The 13,386-nt window shown below is 42.7% G+C and overlaps 1 long non-coding RNA gene across 3 annotated transcripts in view; it reads right to left on the bottom strand.

Moving 5' to 3' along the window:
- The window catches only part of LOC118624536, a 130,292-nt gene that overhangs the window by 7,550 nt on the left and 109,356 nt on the right, over positions 1-13,386 (bottom strand). For all 3 annotated transcript variants that reach the window (XR_004958376.1, XR_004958375.1, XR_004958377.1), the window contains one exon: positions 4,960-5,029. This is a non-coding gene — a long non-coding RNA (uncharacterized LOC118624536). The remainder of the gene's footprint in view (positions 1-4,959; positions 5,030-13,386) is intronic.

The following is a 13,386-nucleotide window of genomic DNA, read 5'->3' as shown; positions in this document are numbered from 1 at the left end:
AATAAATAAAATAAAGGGTTTGAAATAGAATAAACAGAGCAAACCAAGCTATCGCACTCACCTTGAGAACAGGAAATGGATGCTCCGAGTGACCACACACAGTGGGGTGAAAGCTGGCCAAGTCTGCACTCGGCAAATGGGACTGAGATGCTGTCCTGGAAGGGGGTTCAGGGAGGGGCAAATGCTGGCCCTGTGTCCTTAGTGCTGCTGCCTTTGGGAGCTACATGCTCGTTGAAAGTTTTTAATGGTTGAAAAGGGAGTGACTTTGGTAAGGGTAAATAAAATGAGCACTCACACATATTGCTAGTGGCAACATAAATGAATAAATAACACTTTGTGAAGGCAATATGTATTAGACCTTCAAATGCACAGTGACCTGAAAATTTTACTTGGGGTGCTTGTTTGATTTTTGTGTTTTCATCCTTACCTGAGAATATTTTTCCATTGATTTTTAGAGAGAGTGGAAGGAAGAACAGGAAAGAGAGAGAGAGAGAAACATCAATGTGAGAGAGACACATTGATTGGTTGCCTCTCGCACCACCCTGACCAGGGCTGGGGATTGAGCCCGAGACCCAGGTATGTGCTCTTGACTAGGAATTGAACTTGCGACCCTTCGGTCCAGCTCTAACTTCTGAGCCCAGCTGGCCAGGGCTTACTTTGGGTGTTTTAAGGAAATAAGTCAAAATATGAAAAGCTTTATGCCCAAAGATAAGTATAGCAAAATTAACAAATTGTAGCAGGAAAAAAAAATCTTCAATATCCTAAAACAGAAGTTAATGAGAGTGCATCCCCTTGATGGCATAGTATGCAGTGATTAAAAATGAAGTTTATGAAGACTAGGTAACATTGAAATACTTCATGATGTTAAAAAACCCATAAGATCAAAAATAAGATTAAAATGTTTATATAATATAGCCTTTTACATGATTAATTATATTCATATAAAATGGAAAACACAGTATGATTAAAGCAAACATTAAGAGGAAATGTTTCTAAAATGTAAACAACGGTTCAATTTAAACTCACTTCCACAAATATTTATTGAGCGTGTAACATGACCCAGGCACTGTGCTGCGCACTGAGGATGAAGAGATGCTCTCACAGACACGGGCAAAATGCTGTGCGATGCGCTATAGGATGGGGACATCTGTGGGCTTTCTGAGGTGAGCAGGGGGACCCACACACTCAGGTTCGGTAGGGGAGAGGGAAAGGATCGTCAGGAAAGGTGTATCGGGGAGTAGCATCTCAATTCGGAATCAGAGAGAGAAACGTTGAATACTCAGACGCAAACAAGGAAACAGAGGAAGAGAAAGAAGAGGACCAAGGAAGATGGAGCGCGTTCCAAGCGGAGCGAGCAGCCTGTGAGAAAGACCAGAGGCAGGGTGAGAAGGTGCTGCTGCTGGAAGAAAGGAAGGAAATTCCATTTGGCACAAGTGTAATATGATAAGGGCTCAGAGGAATACGAAGCTGAAGAGACAAACAGATCCAGCCCTATGGAGCAGTTGGGATACTGAGGACAACAGGAAGCCTTTGAAGTGTTTTGTTTTAGGAAGGTTCCTCCCTGGCCCTGCAGCTAGACTGAAGGATGGCAAAGCTGGAGGGAAGGGGGCAGATGTAAAAGCTGTTTCGATAACCCAGGAGGAAGAGATGGATGGGTTTGTGTTGGGGTATAGGGATTATGAGTAATTTTTCCACCTTCCCATTTTTCTAGCATTTTCAATCTTTAGTGAACAAGCATGTGTTATTTTCATAATGGGGAAAAAAAATTAAGTGTTTTAAGGAAGATGAAGTTTATAGTATTCTGCCTGAAAGTCCCTCTGAGACTTTGGGACTATCTGCTCGGCCCAGGGCCTCTTTGTCTGTACAAGAATCCACACCCACATGCTGACCCATAATGCCCTGGGAACCACCCACAGTCTCTACACTGAGAGGATGGAATTTTCCATAGGCCGGGACTCAAGGTAGACTGAGCAGAAGTCACAGCAACTGAGAGAGGAGAGAGATGGCTTTCATCTCATACAACACCCACATGTTCATTCACTTTTTCATTCATTCACAAATATTAAGTGCCTGCTGTGTACCAGGCACTGTTCTGGGCACTGGGGATGCAGCAGTAAACAAGACGACAAAGTCCCAGTTACCTTTCTAGGGGGCAAGGCAGATCATCTACAAACAAATATCCAGCTGTGTTCCCCATTATAGACGAGAATGACATAGGAAACAGAAATGACTGCAGATTTGCTGATTCATATCCATATAAGTGTGGCAGCTGTTCACAGACACTTATGTTCTGTGAATGGGTTGAGGAACGCTCTCTCCTAGAACAGTGCTTTTAGTATCAATTTCCAATGCATGTATGTGTATTTACAAATGTAACTCAAATTTCTCCAAACCTCCCTAGCCAGTGGGTACAAATGAGGTTACAATAACAACAACAACTCACATCTTATTCTTGTGTTCTCCTGACCAGATAAGGAGGAATCTTAGTGATCTTTTCTCCCATGTGTATATTTGGAAGCATCCAAGGGCATCTCATGTGGATTCACAAGTGGACTTCCAATTTCTAAAATATTTTTCAATTACAATTTATATGCAATATTATATTGTATTAGCTTCAGATGTACCGCACAGTGATTAGACAATCATATACTTTACTAAGTGTCCCTCCTGATATTTCCAGTACCCACCTGGCACCATATATAGTTATTACCATACAGGTTGGGGCAAAAGTAGGTTTACAGTTATTTGTATGAAAAATAATACAATAATTAATAAATAATAATACAAGAATAAACTCTGGGTTTTGCATACTCACCACTGTAAGCCTTTTGCCCCGCCCTGTATTACTGACTATAGGCATCCTATGTTCTTGCACCTCAGCCTCATCAGTGATGTCTGCTACACAAGCAACCTTTTGGAGTTTCATCTTAACCTAGCCCTCTATAAAAATTCTGCTTCACTGTCCAGGGATTGATTTACAAAGATCCCAACACTGAGGCAGAAGACTCTCTTCAACAGGAAAATGTTTCTTCCCCTTAACACCACGGAAAGACACAAACTAGCCCACGTTGAGTGCTCAGGACTCCGCGAGCACCAGCTCTAGAAGTGACCAGCAGTGTGCAGCTGTCTCCTGGACCTGAGGCAGCATTGCCTGTGGCCCTTCGTCTCTGAGAGTTCCTTATAAAAAACATCCTTTCGGCTTTTGCCTGCAGACCCCTCTCCACTGAGCCCAAACCTAATCAGTCCACAGTCTGGTCTTAGAAACAGCCTGTGGTGGCCTCTTTCACACCCTTTTCTCAGCCCCAAGCCCCAATCACAAACCTTTCTTCAGGCCAAGCAACTCAGCTGGGGCTCTCTAGAGTAATCAGATAGGCCCAGACATGGGTACATTTCTATTTAAAGAAGGTGAAATGTTGAAAAATTAATTCAAAAGATCAGGCATAGTTTAGGAGAATATTAGGGCAGAAAAAGCCATCCCGTACCACTGAGAAAAGAGAATGTTAACAGAGGAGAGCCAGCTGGAATCAGCAGTCTACCCCTGAGGACACCTGTGTCAGGACGCAGTGTCCCAGCCCAAGCAGGTCACCTACCCCCGTCCCTACGGCTGGGCCTGGGGCACCTCACACAGGAAGCTCTGCCGCAGAGCCCTGCTGCGGTGGCCAGGACGCCTCGGGAATCAAGAAGGGAAGACAGAAGAGAAATTTCCAGGAACCATTTCTAAATTTCTATTCGGGGGCTGTAATCCAAATTGTCTTTGATGGAAGGCTTTGCCCGGTAGGTTCAGTCACTTCACACGGCAGCTTTTGGGTCCTACTCAGAAGGTCAGTTCAGGAACGTACCTTCAGTTCCAGTGCCATTGATTAAAGTTAGCTGCATATTTATAAAATAAACCCCAACCCCTCACTCCCAACCAGCTGGCAATTCGGATGGGAGCACCCAGAGACTGAAACATCTATCTCAAAGGCCAACTCAAGTGCTGCTTCCTCCATGACGCCCATCTGAAGCTCCCACCCCAAGTCCAAACTCCTTATCATCGTTTTCTCCTTCTATGAAGTTCGGTAAGACTTTGTTTTGCCTCCCTTCTCCCTGTGGTGTAGCGATTCGCAAGCCCATTTTCTTCTCTAGAGGTTGTGCTCTCCACGGAAGGCTGCAAACTTTATTTCAGTAGCCCCTCGGCAGCTCGCAAAGTCCCTCAGTAGCAGACATTAAGATGGTAATCGCTGAGCCAAATACGTTCCCAGGAGGCTACTGACAAAAGCCATCTTCCTTTGGTCCTAATATGTTAGGTCCCAAGTAGTAGAGACACCTCATCCAGTCTGTAATACAGGGTGGGGCAAAAGTAGGGTTACAGTTGTGAGCACATGAGACTTTATTCTTGTATTATTACTTATTAATTATTGTATTATTTTCCATACAAACAACTGTAAACCTACTTTTGCCCCACTCTATTTCTTAAGGACAAGCCATAGAGACTGGGATGCCTTGGCCCAGCACGAGGGTACCCCAGTATTTATGTGACTCCAGCGAAAGTGGTCAAGGATTTTCGGGCACCGTCTTTCCCCACTGTCTCCACTGGCATATATTATGGTATTGTCAGAATGCTCTCCAGAAAGGCATGATGATCCACCCGGAGCTCACACCCAGCCAGTCCAAACCTCTGACATGAAGGCCTATTCTGTTCCGATTGGTCAGGGTCTTGTCCCTGGCCTCTCGCTCACATCCCTAAGGTCTGGTTTCCCTGAACAACCCCTGGATTCTCCACTGCTTCTGCATACCCCGTTCCCTCTTCCCTCCATCTGCAGACCCGTATTGGCCTCCTGAGTGGAACCCTCCAGCACCCTCTCATAGCAGGGTGGAGGCTCTGTCCTGTGCGTTCCCAGCACTCTGCATATACCTGCACAGAGACTTCTTCTAGGTGGGAATGCTTTGTGTTTCCACTCCCCACCTCTATAAGCTTACCTTTCCCTCCTCTTCGACGATCCAGCGAGAGAATGGCTTGGCAGGAGAAGCAGCATCTCAGCAAATGTTCCTTGAATGAAACAATGGGCATGATCCTTACAAATGTTTTCCAAGAAAGCAAGGAAATCCCCTGCAGCACTCAAAGTTCTTATTATTTTGTGATCTACAGGTTCATGTCTTGCTTTGTAACTTTAAAAATAATAATGGCTAAGCTGTATCGAGCACTTGCAAAGTGCATTGTCATGTTCAAATCCAAAGCAACCTCTGAAGCAGAGAATATTGTCTCATCTGACAGTCGAATAAATGGAACCCGAAAGGTTAAGAAGTGTGTCCAGATTCATATGACTGGCAAGTGGGACTCTGTTTAGTGTAAAAACCTGTTCTCATAATAGTCTGAAGAACAGGGTAGTCCCAGAGACATGGAAGTGGGGAACAGACTGACAATCCCCAGAAGAGGGGGTGAGGGGGAGATAAACCACAGAACTTATATGTATGTACGCATAACTGATGGACATGGGCAACAAAGCTGGGGACGGGGTGGGAGGGAGGGGGAGGAGGGTGTCAGTGGGGGAAAAAGGAGAAATATCTGTAACAAAAATAAATTAATTAATTAATAGCCTGTTCTCTCAGCTACCATGCTTTCTATACAACCTGGCTACCTATTATGAATTAAAGTGTGAACATTTCCCTCATCGTTAAATTGTTTCTAATGCCTTTATAATATAAAGACTAAATTTCTACACATGACTGCAGTACCTTGCAACTCCAAGTGTGATGTGCTGACCAGGAGCACTCAGATTACCCAGGATCTTGTTAGAAACGCAGAATCTCGGGGTCCACCCCAGATCCACTGAATCAGAGTCTGCACTTGAACAAGATCCTGGCCATGTGTGCACATGACGTTTGAGGTTTAGATCAGGAGTCAATGAACCCAACCCAGCCCATCTCCTGCTTTTGTACGGCCCATAAACTAAACATGGATTTTACATTTTTGAACAGCTGAATTTTTTTCGAAAAAGAATCCTATTTTATGACACAGAAATTATATGAAATTCACATCCGTTTGTTTACTTACTGTCTGTGGCTGCTCCTGCACTACAGTGGCAGATCTGAGTACAAAGGTGTGTGTTTACTACCTGGTCCTTTACAGGAAATGTTTGCTGCTTCCCAACTCTGTCCCACGCCTGCCGCCATCAGCTCTGTGGTTCCTAAAGGGAGGGGGAAGGGGCAGCTGCCACTTAAGGAGACTAAGGAGGAGCCCTGGCGGGGTGGCTTGGTTGGTTGGAGCATCATCCCATACACCAAAAGGTTGCATGTTCAACTCCCAGTCAGGTCATCTACCTAGCTTTCGGGTTTGATCCCCAGTTGGGGCACGTTTGGGAGGCAACCTATTATATTTCTCCCTCATATCAATGTCTCTCTCTCTCTCTCTCTCTTTCTCTCTCTCTCTCTCTCTCTCTCTCTCTCTCTTTCTCCCTCTTTCCCTCCCTCTGCCTTCCTCTCTCTCTAAAAATAAATAAAAACATATCTTCAGGTGAGGACTTTTGTTAATGATTTTTTTTAAAGACTAAGGAGGAAAGAGCATCCCCAGAGAGAGCTAGGGTTCATCTGAGGCCACATGGAACCGATGGGAGGGGATTTCTTCTGCGTGGAAGTCCAGAGGAAGAGGGGCTGGGGCTGGGCATGTGTGGTAAGACAGCGGTGCTTAGGGAGAGGACACACAGAGCAAGGAAAAGACCAGAGTACTGGGGAACACAGATGACATGGTGGGGAGGGAGCTCCTCAGAGGTGCATGGGAAGGCTAGCCAAGACCAAGGACGAAAGGTCGGGTGGAGTTCTCAGCCTCAAGTTTTCCCACAAAGCATAGTTGCAGTTGTTCGGAGACTGCTGGGTGGTGTCCCACTTGTTGAAATTGGCAGACCGTTCCTGAGGTTTCCAAACTGTGAGGGTGAGAAGATATTCACATTCCTAAGAAGAAATCCTGAACTTGATGTGTAAAAGGATAAAATTAACTAGCTCTCTGCACCTTGATGGGAGATGGAATCGGCCGCCTCCATTAGGAGCTTGCTGTGTACGCAGACCCGAGAGAGCATGATCAGTGGGAATCTGGATCTTAGGGAGCATCCCAGAGACTTCAGTGAATGAAGAACTCAGAACTCTGGGAGGAGTCGGCGGAATAGGGCATGCTTCTAAAAGCATCATTTATGTGGGTGAGAGATTTCTCTCTGGTTTCTGACGGCGTGTGGGGCTTCAGGAAGAGGCACCAGCATTAGAAAGAACTGATGGGCTCTATCTGCTAATACCAAGAAGTGGGGGAAGCCTGGGGGGCAGGGGTCGCAGGCACCTGGGAAACTCAAGGAAAGGCATTAGCTTGGAAAAGGTATAGGAAGAGCTGGGGGGTGAAGCTAAGGGTTCTGATCCAGAGGACCACCGAAGGAGATCCAGAGCACAGAGTGCCGGACACAGAATTCCCTGCGTCTCCCTAATGAGGATCTCAAGAGACACCTGACAGGCTAGTGTGCTCCGGGGTCAAGGTTACCACAGGCAAATGGCAGATCGAATACATATTTATGTTGTTTTCTGAACTTTGTTACATTTCACCTCTACTCCCACCACCCCCATGTCTTAATGACTGTCCACTGATTGTATATTTTCTCAAGTGCTAGATGGGGGCTCAGTGCCAATTAGATTATGACACTGGCCTCCAAGGAGTCTCTGGCACCAGGGAAGATATGCAATGACAGCTTATTTTTCACAAGTTACAAAAATAATACAAGACATGTCTTGTGCATCAATAATTCAGCCCCCCCCCCCCCAAAAAAAAAGCTGGGTAGGGAGAAGAAGGACAGGATGGAAAATTGGTGCTAGTTTTAATCTGCTTTTTCTATTTCCTGTTCATTTAAGGAAACTATGCTAGAAACAACCACGTTTGAGGCGCAGCGTAAAACATCTGTCCTGTTTTGGCTTCTCGCCGGGATGTTAGTTCAGCTTTTGCATACAGCACCTTGCTGCCCCGAGACAAAAGATCATTCCCAGGCTCTTTGAGCTATTATGCAGAGTTGCTATTAGGAACTGGGTGCACTAAAACAGACTCTCCAGCCCACCCAGGAATATAGTTCTGACCCTTATGGATAGTAAATCAAATAGTCAGATCCAAGAAAGGCTGACACTCCCTGCCCAGTTATTTTCAAACCCCAGAGGCTGCTTCTGCATATGATATCACTTATGTAGCTTCTCTGTGCGAGGACCCCTCTGCGGCCGGCAGTTCCACACCCCTCCGCCCCACAGCATCAACGCAGTGACACTTGCGCTGCTCCACCCAGCTGTGAATTTGCCAACAGTTCAAGGATGTGGACATTGAGTAAATAAACACACCAAAATAAAATTGGCTTTTGTGCAACCAGCTTGCAGGTGTTACATTTTATTCCTTTTGGTTTAAATTTTCAGTGCAATGGGACAAGAAAATTGCCCAAACTATATTGCAAAGCTGATTAGGAATTTCCATCATTAGAAATAGCATTATGTCACTTTAGGGTGAAAGATTTTTTTAACGTATCCTATAGCTTCCATATAAGGATATGAATATTAATTTAAAACAATCTTACTAGTTTCCATATGCTGCATTTATCAATGTGTTTATGATTAAATCCATATATTAAGACATTTTAAAAAATTCTAACAATAACTACGGACCATCCACTCTTTAAAAAGTGGGAACTAACTAATGGGGTTTTGCTTCAAAGAATCTGGCCTATTAAATATGACATTAAATATTCATCTATTTAAAAAGCTGCAAATGTCAGTGAAAAGGCAAAGCTGTCCAATGCTAGGAGCTTCTCACTAAGAAAGCAGCCTCACACACCGATGGGATTTGGGTGAAGCTGGGGACTCAGGCGAGCTACACTGGATGTTGAGGCAACTATTGATCCCATTTTCGTTGTTTCCAAACTGCCCAAAGTGCAGGACAACAGCAATATGGTGCCCAGAATTGAAATGTCTCCTTTTCTACATTTCTCCCAGCCCAGTCTTATTGTAAATAAAGCCTTGATATAACTAAATTAGCACTGACTTCAGTGGAAAATTGGGACATCAATACCATAGTTAACTAGATTACCACGGCCAGGTTAAGAGAGGAATAGAATGGATAATCAGCACATCTAGTCATTTAAAAGGGTCATTTTATTAGACAGCTACATGCAAAAAAATGAAGCTAGACCACCAACGTACACCATACACAAGAATAAATTCAAAATGGATAAAAGACTTAAATGTGACCCGTGACTCCATAAAAATCCTAGAAGAAAATATAAGCAACAAAATTTTAGACATCACATGCAGTAGAATTTTTACTGTTACAATGCCAAGGCAAGAGAAACAAAGCAAAAATGAACACATGGGACTACATCAAACTAAAAAGCTGCACAGCAAAAGAAACAACCATCAAAATGGAACAGGAACCCACTATATGGGAGAGCATAATTGCCAACGATACATCAGATAAGGGGTTAATTTACAAAATATATAGAGTAGTCATACAACTCAACAAAAGGAAGACAAAGAACCCAATTTAAAAAATGGGCAGAGGACCTAAATACACACCTCACCAAAAAGGACATACAAATGGCCAAGAGATATATGAAAAAATGCTCAATGTCACTAATCATCAGGGAGATGCAAATTGAGACAACGATAAAGTATCACCTCACCCTTGCCAGAATGGCCACCATCAACAAATCATCAAACAAGTGCTGGCGAGGGTGTGGAGAAAAGGGGACTCTAGTACACTGCTGGTGGGAATGCAGACTGGTTACAGCAACGATGGTAAACACCTCAAAAAGTTAAAAATTGAATTGCCATTTGACCCAGTGGTCCCACTTCTAGGAATATATCCTAAGAAGCCTGAAACACCAATCAGAAAGAATATATGTACCCCTATGTTCATAGCAGCACTATTTACAATTGCTAAGATCTGGAAACAACCCAAGTGCCCATCAGTAGATTAGTGGATAAAAAAGCTGTGGTACATATACACAGTGGAATACTATGCAGCTGTAAGAAAGAAAGATCTCTTATCCTTTGAGACGACATGGAGGGACCTGGAGAGTATTAGGTGAAACAAGCCAATCAGAGAAAGACAAATATCACATGATTTCACTTATTTGTGGAATGAACAAAACAAACTGATGAACAAAATAGACCCAGAGACATAGAAGCAGGGTACAGACTGACAAACCTCAGAAGAGGAGGTGGCGGGGGTGAAGGAAGAGATAAACCACAGAACTTATATGCGTGTATGGGTAACCATGGACATAGACAACAATGCTGGGGACAGGGCGGGGTGGGGGAGGTATGGGGAGGAGGGTGTCAATGGGGGAAAAAGGAGAAACATCTGTAACAAAAACAAAAGGGTCATTTTAGCAATTTCTTTTCATCTTTCTACTGCTAAATATTTCAGGTAGGGGTGCTTTTGGCTTCACATAATGGAACATCCAAATAACAATAGTATAAAAAAAAGGCTGTTCCAATTTTCTATTGCTACATAACAAACCAACCCCAAATTTAGTGCCTTAAAACAACATTTATTTTTCTCTTGAATTTGCCATTTTGGAGGGGCTTGTCTACTCTCCTTGGCATCCTCTGGGCCGCTCAAAGACTGCACTGGACTCATCTGAAGACTGGTTCGCTCACATGTTTGTCTGTTCTTGACTGGAAAACCGAGAGAGCAGGGTCGAGTCCGGCTGGGGTTCCGCAGGCATTCTGTCTCTGTGTGGTCTCTTACATGCTTTCTGCAGCGTGGCAACTTCAATGTGACTGACTGTTGATATGTCAACTCAAGGCTCACAAGTCGCACGTGCAAGACGCATAAGGAGGCAGAAACTGCACCCCCTTTATGATCTGGCCTGGGGAGTCCTGCAGTACTGCTCCTACTGCATTCTGTTTGTTAGACCCGTCACTACAGCTGGCCTATATTGAAGAGAAGGGAAACTAGACACATCTTTGATGAGAGGAATGTCAAAGAATTTGTAGCCGTGTCTTAAATCCATCATATAGGGATTTGTTGTTCATATGTAATGTCTAGAGGGAAGCAGCTCTGTATTATGTGGGGCTCCATGATATAATAAAAGCCAGGGTTTCTTCTGCAAGTCTGCGTTACCAATTTTAGTACATTGGTTTATGGTTTCAAAGTCTCAAGATGACTGCTTTAGATCCAGACATTTTAATCATATTCAAAACCAAAAAAAATAATAATAATAATAGTGGAAGTCGTGCCAGCAGCTTCTGCTCTCTTTTATCAGGAAATAAAAGGTTTTTCCCCAAACCCTCCTTAGCAGAATTGTGAGTATGTTTCCGAGTTCTTGGCCAGAACTCTGTCAGAAAGCTGCCCCTTGCTTCCAGGGAGATTAGAAGTGACTATTTCGCTTCTCCATCCTGTGGTGTAGAGGTAGGCAAGGGGAGAGAGATCTGGAAATGGGTGTTGAGTCAGCCAAGCCATGCTTCTGCCCTAATAAGCCTCCATATCAGAGCCGTAAAATCATAAGTAGGAGGAGATCCAAAGAGCCTCTTTTCCTTCGTCCAAGGGTAACGATGACATTTTCCAGATCGGTCAACAAAGAAAAAATGAATCAGCTAATGAATGGAATAATTCTCAACTATATGTTTGCAAATAGGATCAAATGCTAGATATTGAATCAAATGTATCGTTCATACAGTTTAAACAGGAAGCAGAATTGGGTCACCACAGAAGCATTTGCCAACAAGATAGGGAAGACAAAGAAGGGAGACCGCTGACTTCTGATAAAAAGTTAAAGCTGCCTTTCAGTACTTGGGTTCAGAGGCCCACGGCCTAAAAATAATTTGGGGGCAGGGCAAAAAGGAACTATTAACTTATAACCCTAACCCAAATTTTATATCTTATTTTAGAACATTTCTGGGGTTTTATGGTGGTTTTTTTTTTTTTAGGCTTTTATAGTTCACTAGTGAATAGACACAGGAAAAAATACTGTGAGTTGATGAATTTCTTTTAACCATCTGCAATAACTATTCAAATTTAAGCTTTAAAGTTTTATAACAATTAGTTTAGAAAAATCAAAACTTCTGATTTCCTTCCTGTACGCACAGAGCCCCAGGTCTATTGCCTCCTGCTATGGTCTCACACAAGAATAAAGAAATTACACTGTAGCAGGTATTTTCTGGACCCTTTTTTTATACAAGCATTAGCCCATGATCTGAACAGTAGCTAAGACTGAAAAATGAGACACTTGGATTTACTGACTCTTCTGGTGGTGAGAGATCTTTCCCAGGTAAATTAACAAATGTTCATTGAAAACACATATGCTTAAGGGAGAGAGTTGGAAATGAAGAAAAAATGTGCCCACAGTGAGAATTCCAGTAAATCCCAAACTACAACTTGCAATGAATATAAGAGATAAATGAGTGGTTAATTCTCAGAAGAAAAACAAAGGAAATGGAAATTAGGAAACCTTTTCTTTTATAATGAAAGAATTCTGATATAAGGAAAGTAAGTTATTCAAAGTGACACAGCACATATTAAACAGAAAAGAAGTCCAATTATTTGCAAGCATGCCCACTTACAGTTAATCTGTAATAGAAATTCATGCAGGTCTCTTCTAAACAATGACTAACCTGATCCAACACGAAATAGACACTTCTTAAACAAAATCATAGAACATGTTATGGGAGTTACCAATTATTTTTGATCATTTATAAGCTAACACTCTTTCTTCAATGTTTCTAGTATCTGTAACATTTAATTAAGAAGCAAAGACTAGGATTATAGAGATCATGACTCCACATATTTCTTACTTGTATTTCAAAGTATAATCATATCATGATGACTTGTGATCTTCATAGGGTACAACAAAATAATACATTTGAACTTTTCCTTATTTAAAAAAATATCAATTTATAGAGAATTACTACGAGGTACTTCAGAATATCCCAAGCCACATACCATAATTCTAAAATGCAGAAACTGCCGTAAACTTATTTTGCAACTCTCAAAACCAACTGTCAACGGTTCTAGGCCCAGGATAAGTGTTCAATTTATACTCACAAAATTTCATTGAATATTCAACATCACTCACGAACACACATATATTCTTCATGTATGAAAAAAATTTTGAGATCAAAAATTTCCCACACTCATTTCTAACTAGAAACTCCCATTGGGTTTTGAATAAAAAGATGTATTAGGTATTACTCAATTGGGTGACAAGGTTAATAGTCCCCATTAAACAATAATATGTTTTTTATTCTGCAAAGATTAACACAGGTGTGAAATAGGGGTTGGCCATGCCCAGAGCATATGTCCAAGACAACACAAAAGCTGGTAGTTACTTGGCATCTGAGCTGGTTGTCCCTGACATGGTCCCTTCCCACGGCCACTTTGGCCATAAATGAAATTTA

This window comes from Molossus molossus, unplaced genomic scaffold (assembly GCF_014108415.1).
Source record: "Molossus molossus isolate mMolMol1 unplaced genomic scaffold, mMolMol1.p scaffold_m16_p_10, whole genome shotgun sequence".
NCBI lineage: Eukaryota > Metazoa > Chordata > Mammalia > Chiroptera > Molossidae > Molossus > Molossus molossus.
The sequence above is the reverse complement of the archived record's forward strand: the minus strand, read 5'-3'. Positions and strand labels throughout refer to the sequence as shown.